The 12644-nt window shown below is 38.0% G+C and overlaps 1 protein-coding gene across 6 annotated transcripts in view; it reads left to right on the forward strand.

Moving 5' to 3' along the window:
* Positions 1–12644, forward strand: part of DNAJC5B (DnaJ heat shock protein family (Hsp40) member C5 beta) — a 97481-nt gene that overhangs the window by 12793 nt on the left and 72044 nt on the right. The gene's annotated exons all lie outside the window — the stretch shown is intronic.

Raw genomic sequence — 12644 nt, forward strand, 5'->3', positions numbered from 1 at the left:
AATCCTTGCCCCTCCCCTTTATCAGAGAGATAAGACATATATACAAAATATATTTTAAACCAGTTTAAAAATTAATTTTTTGTCAAAAGCTTGACATTGAATGTCAATACAAACCACTACCCTTGTTTAGTAACTGTTTACATTTTCATTATTTGGCAGAAAGCCTTTCCAGATTCCTCTGTATTGTTCATATTTGTCAATTCATTGCATTACAATATTCCCTTATATTAACGTACCACAATTTATTTAACTATAGATTTGTTGTTGGATATTTAGTGTTCTTTCTTTTTTTTTGTTCTTTGTTTTCATAAACATTACTCTGCCATGAAAATCCTTTAAAACTCATGGGATAACTCTTTTTAAAATTTCTGATAATACTTTGTTGTATATTCCCACATAATGGTAATTATTATTAAATCAAAGGTACGATTATTTTTGTAACTTGTACTAATTCTGCCATATTTGCTCTCCCAAAGCTCCTAAAAAGTTAAATTTTGCCACTAATTAATGAATTCACCTATTTTTCTATATCCCTGCCAATACTGAATTATGTTGCTTTTAATTATTTTTGCCAACTTGATGGGATCAAGATCATTCCTTAAAGTTATTGATTTACTTCTCTGATTAATGGTAGAGTACTGGATTTTTCAAGTGATTATTAGTAATTGATGCTTCCTCTTTTTGAAAATTAATGTTCCTTGAATAATTATCAGTTGTAGACTAGCAATTACTGCTGGGACTTTTAAGTAGTTGCTTATATATCATAGATATCTTTTCAAGATCTTCTCTATTCTATTAAAGTCTTTCCCAATTTTAGCAGTCCCTGGATGCTTTTTAAATTGTGTGACCTCCATCACAGACTTCTATGTGTGTATTTGGTAAGATCCAGATGTTATTCCTAACTTCATCTTCCTAAGTGCTACGTTCACTTTTCACACAGGATCGTCACTCAGGTCTGGGACACCAATGGTGGTGATTACTGTACCAGTATTAATGAGAATATGATTTAGTGGAATGTTGGCAGATCTGTGGCATTTCATGTTTATTTGTTAACTCCTTCCAATTTCACCTAAGAGTACTCTCAGAATGACCTGGGCTAATTTGGTTCTTCTGAAAAGCTTTCTATAGATTGTTTCCCTCTCTACTGCTTTGTGCTGTTTTGTAAGACCAAGTTGCTGGTAGAAGGCTGCTGAGGTTCCTTCCAATTCTAGTGCTATGATCTTCAACCATTTTATTTTGAATATTTTGCAAATGAGTTTATTGGCTGTCATTTTTCTCTCCTTGGCAATGAGATTTGTATTTGTGAGTGAAAGTGAATTCTTGACTAGTTCGGTCCTCTCATAGTCCTGTTTTATATCAATTAAAATTCTCCAAGAAATGGTAATAATCAGTAAATATCTCAAATTTTATTCATTTCCCATTTGTTGGAGTTAACAATTTACTTAAATAGATAAGGCTGAAGCTATTACAGTTGCACGTAATGACTTTTCTTATTTAATCTTTCTCCTGATCTTTACTCCAATCAAATGATGATAATGTTTACACATAGGTAGCTAATTTTGAAACGATTCCTACATCAATAATCAGCCATTGCTTGTTTGTTAAATCAATCTAATTCAACAAACATTTGTTAAGCATCTGCTATGTGCTAGACACTGTGCTAAGAGCTGAACTATACCAATAAGGAGAAAATTCCTACCCTCAAGGAGCTTATGATCTAAAGGCGAAGACAACACACGAGAAGGGAAAGGAAAATAGCGTGTGTGGGGGGATGGATATGGGAAGGTACATGGCGTGGGGTCCTGTTTGGAGGCATCTTGGTCTGTGAAGTTTAAACAAGGCAGGGTAGTAGATGCAGAGTGGAGTAAACTGAGTCCTATTTCTGCCATCTACATAGAAAGATGTTGAGAAGAGTTTGAACCTAGTCAGAGGGAGGAGTCCTATTTCTGCCCTCTACAAAAGAAGACATTGACAAAAGTTTGATTCTCCATCCTTAAACCCATCCTGTTCTTGCCTTCTATAAAGGAAGGCACTGGGAAGAGTTTGATACTCCATCCTTAAACCTATTAAAAAGGAAGGAGAGACTGAGGCGGGTGGTGTCAATAAAAGCTATAGTTAGCAGCATGGTGGTGAGTTTAGAAGTTTAGAAGTAATGAGTGTATCCTAGGAGGCACATCTTATTCTGAAACCAGGCAGGGCAACAGATACACAGAAGAGAGAGCTGAGTTAAGATACAGACTATCATTTTAGCTATGGTATTTCGTGTTCACCATGTCAACTTTTTTACTTTCTTTTTGAAGACAATACAAAGTATGAATAGCTGCAGAGCATGTAGTACTGAGTATGGCTGCCTACCTTAGTGCAGGTAGGAGCCATATGTCTTGGTACTATGCATGTCTATCAGAGGAATCATGGGCATGTGTTCTAGCCTGGACTGGAGATGAAACCTGGGACTATGCCAAAGCTACTGGCCTCTATATCGACTAGCTCCAACCTGGATCTGAACCTTAGCTCCTTGTTTCTTATGTTGCTTGATCCACATCTAGATTAGAACTAGCAAGTCCAGGACCAAACTCAGAATTTCCTAGTCTAACATGTGAGCTCAGTGCATGTTTCACATACATCTTTTAGATGTGCTTCGTTCCCACCACCTTGGAAGAACATTGCAGAACTAGCATTACATGTGTTTGATTCTAACCCTAAGGACCTGATTTCCTTATGTCCACCTGGTATAATATGCCTTGGAATCCCTACCACCTCCATCCCCAGCTACCTGGTGTGTACAGAGAGAGTGTATGACTGATAGTGATAATGCCCTTGTACTGGGAGGTTTTATTTCATCTTAGAACTCCAGAGGGGTGTAGGTTCTGATCAAATAATACTTCCTTTAGACTAGGGCTTGCCAACTCTTACTTCTTACTCCCCTGTTCTCTATTATTCAGTCACAATAAACTAATGCAAAAATCCTCTTTCTCTGTTCTTTCTCCCAGAATTCTTATCCCCATTAATCTTAAGCACTCTCCTTCCACTATTTCCTCCAGAGGTCTTTGCTCTATTACTAACTCCCCTTCATCCTATATTTATTCTTCTGACAATTTTTCCTGACTTGCACTCGTAGAAGCCTATGTTTTTTTTCCAAAAAATAACATATCTTTGGATACCTTCAGGACTATCTGTTTTCAACTTGTATGCCCTCAGTACAATAGGTCAGAGGGAGGAGTTGACAATATCTTTTGCTCTGTACTGTCACTTTGAGAAACTTCTCTCTGGAAATTTTCTTCCTTTGAAGTTCATGCCATCTGTATCCCTGTGATCTACCACCTTCTAAGTCTTCTTTGTCCATTTTCAAGGATTTAATACCAATTCATAATTTCCCTTCCCATATCATACTTGGAGAATTCAATAGATTGAAAGGTTGATGTTTCCTTGAATTCTCTGGCCTTCCATTTTATCAAACTTCGCAACTCTCATGACCTATATCTTTTTTTTTTAACATTTTTAAAAATTTTGAGTTCTAAATTTTCTCTTCCCTTCCAGCCCCTCTCCCATGAATTGAGAAGGCATGCAATATGACACCCATTAAAAAGGAACTGAAAAACAATGTTTCAGTCTGCACTCAGAGTTTATCAGTTCTCTTTCTGGAAGTGGATAGCATCTTTCATCACTTGTCTTGGACCATGGTATTGCTCTTTGTAATTAAGTCTTTCAGTGCTGATCATCGTTACAATATTGCTTGTTACTATGTACAATGTTTTTCTGGTTCTGCTCACTTCACTTTTCATCAGTTCATATAAGTCTTCCCAGGTTTTTCTGAAACCATCCTCCTCACATGACCTTTATCTTTACTCTACCTCAGTCACCTGCAGGGGGAGGCATGGTGGTCCTACCTTAGATTTCATCATCACTTATCATGGTATTTGTTGTTGTTTGGTCATTCAGCCATGTTTAACTCTACACGTTGCTGTGGACTTGTCCATGTTATTTTCTTGGCAAAGATATTGGAGTAGTTTTCCATTTCTTTTTCCATTGTGTCTTCCCCCCCCCCCCTTTTTTTTTTTTTTTACAAATGAAGAACAAAGATAAATAGGGGTTAAATGATTTGCCCAAGATCAAACAACTAGTAAGTATCTAAGACCAGATTTGAACTCAGACCTTCCTGACTCTTGATCTATGCATTACATAGGTGCCCCATCATTCTATTACCTCAATGATACTGAACTATGAAATTCTTCCCTCTGATCACAATCTCCTCCACTTTCATATCTCCCTCTGCCTTATCCCTCCTAAGTGTATTTTTTGTCCTCAACATAATTTTCAGTCTCTACCTTCCAGGCCTCTTCTGCCATTCAGTCTTGATCTTATAATCCATCAGTTCAATTATATACTTTTGAATTTCTGGCTCTCTTGTCCTATCATTGTTGATACCTTGTCAGTCCTCAGTCTTGGATTACTCCTACTAACCAGCTTCCTATTCCTTTTGCCATGTTGCTGAATGCAATCACTGTGCTGACTAGCTCTACCATAAATTCATATTTTGTAATCTGGGCTCTCACTGCCTACACAGCAATCCCTTGATTTCTTTTTATCACATTCCCTACAGTCCCAAGAGTTGTCTCCTTGAGCTACGCACTCACCCTGCTCTCTCAGCAAGCAAATGGTCTCACCTTTTGACCAAGAAATTCAAGACTATTTGTCCTGAGTTCTCTTACTTCTCCATACTGCAATACCCCTCTATATTTAAATCTCTTTTTTACTCTTTCAGTCTGAGAAAGAGGTGGCCAAAGTGACCCTTTTCCTTGCCAAGGCCGATTGTTCTCATTACGACAATTGTTCTTATCCAGAACATTGATCATTCTCTTTGTCTCTCTGCCTCTGTCTCTCTCTTTCTATAATTGTTTTCTATATGTAGGATATATGTGCTCTTAGAATATATCCACATGGGTTATCTAAGTTTATAGCTATGTGTCTCACAGGTAGCACTGACAGATTTCTCTAAAATCTGGCCCACTTCTCTCCAAGGAAGATGGTCTTGAGGGAAACAGAAGGGAGAACTATGATTGGACACATGAACTTTCTCTCACATATCCCCAAGAAGGGTATTGACCAAGGTATTCATCTATCGATATTTATATTCCCTTAAATATTGATAGGTTAGGGGGCAGGATTTTGGTGGGTTCAAAAGGAAAGCTACTTCCTTGGTGGTTACTTTTAAGGGGATAGATGGATGACCCTTAGCTTACACTCACCAGCTTAACCACTTTTCATCAAATGCTACTTATACAAAAGTATAGCAAATATCACAAGTAGCAAATATCAAATATACTCATTTATCCAAGCAAAACAGCAAAAAGAAATTGAATGTCTACAAATTTCGTATATGCCATAAAACACACTAGAATGAATGAGCTATTCTTAGCAGAGTGAGACACAATGTTGGCTCAAATCAGAGAGAGTCTCTGACTCGCCTGGTGAAATTATCTCTGAAGTCTCATAGGAGACAACCTGGAAACTAAGAACATGTTGAAGTGCCTGCTTCCCCTACTTGTGTGTAGCTTCCAAAGTCTTTTCCTTCTCACTCTCTAGAACATCTTCTGTCTGCATGTCTGAGATCGCAACTGTCTCTCTCCCAAGAAGTTCTACCACGAACTCCATCCATTATGTAGGTATGAAGTATCTGTTCACCTCCTCTTAGGCAATTAGGGGTCACTTCTTCTGCATGTGTAGCCACATGCAAAACACCCTAGGTTTATATACATGCTGTATGATGTATTTACATCTGCATGATGTATGATGAAACCTGGTTATATCTATGACAGGCCTTTGAATATTTGAGACATCTACCACATTTTCCCCTAAGCTTTTTATTTTCCAAGCTAAACATCCTCAGTTTTCTCATCTCTTTCTTTTTGAGTCTTTCCACCATCCTGACTTTCATGGATTTTGTTCTGTTTGTCAACTCTCTTTTAAAATATGAAACTGAACACAAAACTGATCACAGCATTCTAGGCTTTGTCTCCCTAACACAGGGCAAATTGGAATTATGACCTCCCTTGATGTGTCATCAAAATTTCATTAATAGAGACTAAGTTCACATTTTTAGCAGCTACGTAACAAACACTATTTTTGAGCTTTTGATCAATGAAAACTGCTAGTTGTTTTTTTTTTTACATTACCTGCTGTTAAGTCATTTCTCTTCTGTCTTGTGTTTGTGTAATTAACTTTTTGAAAGTAAAAATGAAAGCTTTTAAATTGATCTCTGTTAAATTTCATCTAGTCAGAGTCAGCCCTTTATACCATCCTTCTGAGATTTTATTGAATCTATATTCTGTCATCTAATGCAGAAGCTATTTCTCTTATATTTATGTCATCTGCCAACTTGGTAGCTCCATATCTTTATCCAAATTGTTGATAAAAATGGTAAGCAAAAAAGGCACCATTGAACATCTTTTGTTTGATATCCATGAATATGTCAGCTTTCTTTCAGTACTTATACAGTTAATTATAAGCAAAATTGAACAATTATCCAGCTCACATTTCTCCATCTTGTTTCTAAGAATGTCATGAAAAATTTTGTTTAATCATACTAAAATCCAGATGCACTGTGTCAATGGCATTTCTCTGCATTTCCAGTCTAGTAATCCTAATTTTTTTTTAAAGAAAGGAAATGAAGTTAATTTGGCAAGCCTTGCTCTTATTCAGCTTGTGCTGGCTTCTGAGTGATTGCTACTTTCTGTTCTAAATGCTCACAAACCATCTGTTTAATAATCTGCTCTAGAATTTTGTCAAGTACCAATGGCAAGCTACCAGACTATGTTTTTCAGGAATTACCATTCCTTCTCTTTGGAAATAAGGATAACATTTGCCTCTCTCTAGTCTTTTGGTCCCTCTTCTGTTCGCTATAATTTTCCAAAAACAGTGGTTCCATGATCACATTTTCCATTTCTATCAGTATCCTGAGATGAAATTTCTTTTATTCTTAGGGTCTGAACTCTTTTAAATTAGCCAACTATTCTCTTATCATTTCCTCATTTACCTTGGCCTTCAAGTCCCTTGTAATGTCATTTTTTTCCTCTTTCCTATTTGAAAATCATTCATTCTGATGGAAAAAAATAATTAAATTCTAGTTAAGTAGTTGTCCTTTCTCATTGTTAATAACATGCTACCTGAAGTGGTCAAAAGAAATAAATGATCTCAAAAAAAATTGCAAACTAATAACAACTATATGAAAAAATGCTCCAAATCTCTAATAATGAGAAATGCAATTCAGAATGAGATTTTACCTTGAACCCAAAAACTGGTAAAGATGACAAAATATGGGAATAGTTAATATTAGAGAGATTTTGAATGAATGAAAAAACATTTATGTGTAAAACACAAATAGAAAAGTAAGACAGTTCTTGCTCTCAAGGAGGTCATATTCTAATGGAAAAGACAATACACCTGCAAGTTTTCATCTGCAAATCAAATTGAAAAGTCTCATAGTCCTTAGGGTGTAGTGAAAAGACAGGCACACTAATGTACAGTTGGTGCAATTGTGATCCATGTTTGTTGGTCCAACCATTTTGGGAAGCAATTTGTAAAATGTTAAGAAAGTGGCTAAAATATCTATAACCTAGAAATCCCACTCACTGTTCGGCATATGGGAAGTTAAATGGTTCAGTGGGTAGAATGCCACTCAGAAATGGACTCAGAAAGACTCATCTTCCTGAGTTGAAATCCAGAAGACACTTACTAGCTGTGTGACCCTGGCCAAGTCACTTAACCCTGTTTGCTTCAGTTCCTCTTCTGTAAAATGAGCTGGTGAAGAACATGACCAACCACTCCAGTATCTTTTCCAAGAAAACCCCAGATGGGGTCAGGAAGAATCAGATGTGACTGAACAACTGAACAACAACCAATTAGCGTATCCTAAGGAGATCAATGATAAAAAGAAAGCGCCCATACACACCAAAATATTTATAGCAGCATTTTTTTTTTTTGTAGTATAGGAAATAGGGCTATGAGAATGGAACACTTTAATTTTGCTTTTCTAGTCTTTGTTGTTGAGGGCACCAACATGCTCCTAAATGTTCAGTCTTGAAACCTAGAAGTCAGCCTTGACTCTTCCATTCTTTCACTCGCCATGTCCAATCTGTTGCTGAAACCTGTTGATTTTACTTTTGTAAGATCTCTCTCCTCTGACACTGTCACCACCCAGCTCTGATCACCTCATGCCCAGACGATAACAACAGTCTGCTGGTGGACCTGCCTCCCCCTAGTCTTTCCCTACTTCGTTCTATCCTCCACTCAGTGGTCAAAGTGAACTTTCTAAAGCACAAGGACAGCTATATCACCCCTTACTCAATAAACTCCAGTAGTTTCCTTTTACCTCAGGATCAAATATAAAAAAATTCTTTGTTAAATGCTCAAAGTTCTTTATAACCTGCGACCCCCACTTTCCCAGTCTTCTTACATCTCATGCCCTCTCCTCATCCCTTATTCTGCGATCCACTGACACTGGCCTCTTTGCTGTTGCAACACTCCATTTCCTAACTCTGGTTGTCCCCTGTGCCTGGAATATGTTCTCTTCTTATCTCTGTCTCCTAGTTTCCCCGGCTTCCTTTAGATCTCAGCTAAAATTTCACTTTCTGTAAGAATCTTCTCCTGGTCTCTCTGCATTTTCCTGAGTCCCCCCCATTGATTATTTCAAATTTATCCTGTTTATAGTTTGTTTGGATATAATTGTTTGCTTGTTGTCTCCTCCATTAGAATATGAGCTCCTTGAGATCAGGGGCCATCTTTTGCCTTTCTTTGTATTCTCAACACTTAGCACAGTTCCTAGCATCCAGTAGGTACTTAATAAATATTTGTTGATAGACTGCTTGAATTTCCTTATGTCTCTTATATTTTGTCTCTATACTAGTTTTGTCTTGTGTATTGTTAGGGGCAGCTAGGTAGTGCAGTGGATAGAGCACCAGCGCAGGAGTCAGGAGGACCTGAATTCAAATCTCACCTCAGACACTTGACACTCACTAGCTGTATGACTTTGGGAAAGTCACTTAACCCCAATTGCCTCATCCTGGGTCATCTCAACATGGAGTTACAGTTGAGTCACTCCAGGGTACCTTAAAGAGGATGTTTTTATCTTGTTTTATCAGAGCAATGCTTTTCTGCAGGTTGAGTCATACCTAAAGATTGGTCCAGATGTGAGGATAGGGGAGATTAGGAAAGAATGTCAATTAAGGAAGGTCCTATGTAGTAATGACAGGAACTAGCATCAAGGAATTAAGACATTTAGGAATTAGTCACAGCATTAATCAGGAGACGAGCTCCTTTATTGACAATGGCTACTTTTGCACTGGTTTTCTGTTGGTTTGGGCTTCTTCTATACAAGGGCTGCTACCGCCCACTGGCACTTCTGACCCTGCTCCAGTCATGAGGTCCAGATAGTTGTTCTCTATAACTTCCTCTTTTTATCTAGAGGCTTTCTTGAACTTCCTTCATCTTCAAAGGTCAATTTAAAACTCCATTACATCAACAGATTTCCTACAAAAACTTTCCCTGGTCTTTGAAAGACACCTTGGCAGACACCCATTGTTGTGGTATCATAAATTTGGGTCCATATATTATATCCTTTTCTTTGCTATCATTTGTTTGCTTTCCATATCTTTCTTTATCTTCCATGATCATAAATTTCAACCTCAATCTGCCTGGGAGTCAGATATGTCACATTTAACCCCTTCCACAGAGTTTTCCAACATCCTTAAAGGGATTTGGGGGTGTCTAGTCTCTGCCATTAATTCAAATCCCCACCAATTGTGATCTCTCAATTTTAGAGTTTCCCTAGAACACCAATTTCATTTAATAGCCAAATTAGCTTTTACAGAGGAATATTTACTTCAAAAGTATGGCAAGAACAAATATATAAACATTCTTTCCCAACCACTGGGTGGGGGGGGGGGTCATAATCCTCCTTTATACCACCTCAGTCTCTGGGGAAGGAAGGGATATTAGGTTCATAGCTTAACTCAGTCCCTTTATGGCACAATACTGCCAACTTTCAAATACAAAGAACATTGCTTCCTTCCTCTTCCACTCACTTAAGTCCTGGCACCCTGACTTCTCAGGGCTTCCCTGATGGGCTAGCAATAATAATTGACCTAGAATCCTGGCTCCAAGTTCTCTGTGTCTCATGATCCTGGATCCAAGGATTCCATCGCCTGTGCCTAGAACCTAAAAGAGCAGTATGGGTTGGGGGGTGGAGAAGATGCTTAGAGTGAAGGGAAGTGAGGAAGATAGCACAGTATCTGACTAGCTGTGAGTAGTCCATATACTTCTTAGATCTCCTTGTAGAAAGTCACAAACCATTAATGTGATTTCTTCCTCCTGAGATGATAAAATAATTTCTCTAACTGGGCGATGCTTATAATTCCACCTTGTTGTTTGGTGTATATTCTTTGGCTCTATTTGGTCAGCAAGTCTCAATTCCCACATGAGGCTTGTACCTTGTGTTTGAATGTTGCTGACTTTCTTTGTTTTTGTGTTATGCCCTCCAGCTTCTCAATCCCTGGTTTCAGTCTCTCTGTCTCCTCAGAATACATTTCCCCTTCCTCTGCTTCCTGGATTACTTCTTCCATTGTCTGTATCCTAAATCTTTGTCATTGAGTCTTTTCTCCATTTAATCATGGTCCCCGAAGCAGCTAGTCCAAATTCTTTTTGCCCTTTTCAAATTCCCTATGTTACCCTCTTGTCCATCCTCCCCGTGGTCAACAAGGGATTTCTCCTGAGAAAACTGTGTCCATTTACTAGGAGCTCTGACTTTTTCCATACTTCCCACTCCAACATATCATCCCACATTCTCTCCTCCTTTTCTTCAGTCTCTGAGAAGAATCTGGCACTTCTTATCCACTTGTGCCCTTGATCCTATCCCAAGCCCTCTTATCCCCCTAAAAGATTTAACTTTTCTATCGTTCCTTCTCTCCTGCCCATCTTCATCTACTGGCTCCTTCATCACTGTCTACAAATATGCCTAAATTTCCTTCATCCTTAACAAATCTCCACTTGATCCTTCATCTCCTCAAGCTATCAACCTATATCTTTTCTCTTTTTTGCAAATTCCTAGAAAATGTCATCCATGTGTATTGCTTCAACTTCCTCAACTCCTGCTTACTTGTCAACTCCTTGCAGCCTACCTTCCCACTCCAGTATTTGATGGAAACTCTTTTCATGTATGATGTCTTAATTTCTGGATCTGATGGATTTTTCTTAGTGTTCATCCTTCTTGATCTCCCTAAATCCTTTGAAACTTTTGATAACTCTTTCCTCTGACATACTCTTTTTGCCCCTTGGTCTCTGTGACATTGTTCTCACCTGATTCTCCTCCCTATATGACTATTTCTTCTTAGTATTCGTTACTGAATCACCATCATGTTCTTGCCCCATAGATGTAGTTATACCCCAAACCCATCTTCTCTCTACATTCTCAATGACTTCATCAACTCCAATGTATTGATTTATCATCTTTTGGAAGATCACTTCCAAATCTACATATATGTCATCTGTCTCATTCCTGATATCATCAGCTGCCTGATAGACAACAATATCAAGATATTTTGTTGGCACTTCAAACTTAACATATCCAAAAAGGAACTCAAGATCTTTCTCCTTCACTTGTCCTTTTTCCATATTTCCCTACTTCTACTGGAAATAACATCACTGTTCTAGATTCACAGATTTGCAACCTTGGAGTTAATGAATTTCAATGACTGAAAAAATGAAATCAGGAGAATGGAATTTAGGGGAAAGATAGTAACTTCAGTTTTGGACATGCTTTAGTTTGATATTGGCAAAATATCTCGGTGGAGATGTTAGGCAGTGGTAGCTATGAATCCAGAGTTCAATAGAGAAGTCAAAGCTAAAGATATAAATCTAGGAGCTGTCTGCAGAGAATCAATAGTGAAAATCAATCCATCAATCAATATTCAGTGCTTACTATATGATGGGGACTATGATAAGCACCCAGGACACAAAAAGAAGCAAAAGAAGCTCCTGCCCTCCGGGAACTCATAATCTAATGAATTTGAGGTTGAGAAAGGAGAGAGTGTAGAGAAAGAAGATCTTTTTGGAAAAATCTACCTTAAGATGTTCAGAAGAGGATGAACACTCAGCAAATAAGATAAAGAGTAATTAGAGAAAAATATGAGGAGGAATAGAAGAGTGTAGTATTTTGGAAGCAAGGTAGGAATGAATGAATGAAGAAATGAAAAACCTATTAAGAACTTTCTATGTGCCAAACGTTGGGAATATAAAACCAAGATACGTCCTCAAGAAGCTTACATTCTAATGGAAAAGCCAACACATATAAAGCAGTTGTGAACAGGGAAGAGTCTTTTGGTTTGGAAAGTCACAGGAATGGGAATGAAGCTATTGGAGAATTGATTTCTAGTAGCAGAGGCAGTACTAGTTAGTGTATGGCTTCAGAGGTGAAAAGCAGGTGAGGGGGAGGGAAAGGGAAAAGGTATGTACTTGGTGGCTGTGGAGATGGCAAAGTCCAATAGCTTGGAAGGTGCATGGATAGAACATGAAGCATGACTGGTTAGGTGTAGCAGATACTTGTGTCAAGTTTTTGCAGAGTCAAGTTAATGGTGTCAAGTATTTTACAAAGA

Source organism: Notamacropus eugenii, chromosome 4 (assembly GCF_028372415.1).
Source record: "Notamacropus eugenii isolate mMacEug1 chromosome 4, mMacEug1.pri_v2, whole genome shotgun sequence".
Taxonomy (NCBI): domain Eukaryota; kingdom Metazoa; phylum Chordata; class Mammalia; order Diprotodontia; family Macropodidae; genus Notamacropus; species Notamacropus eugenii.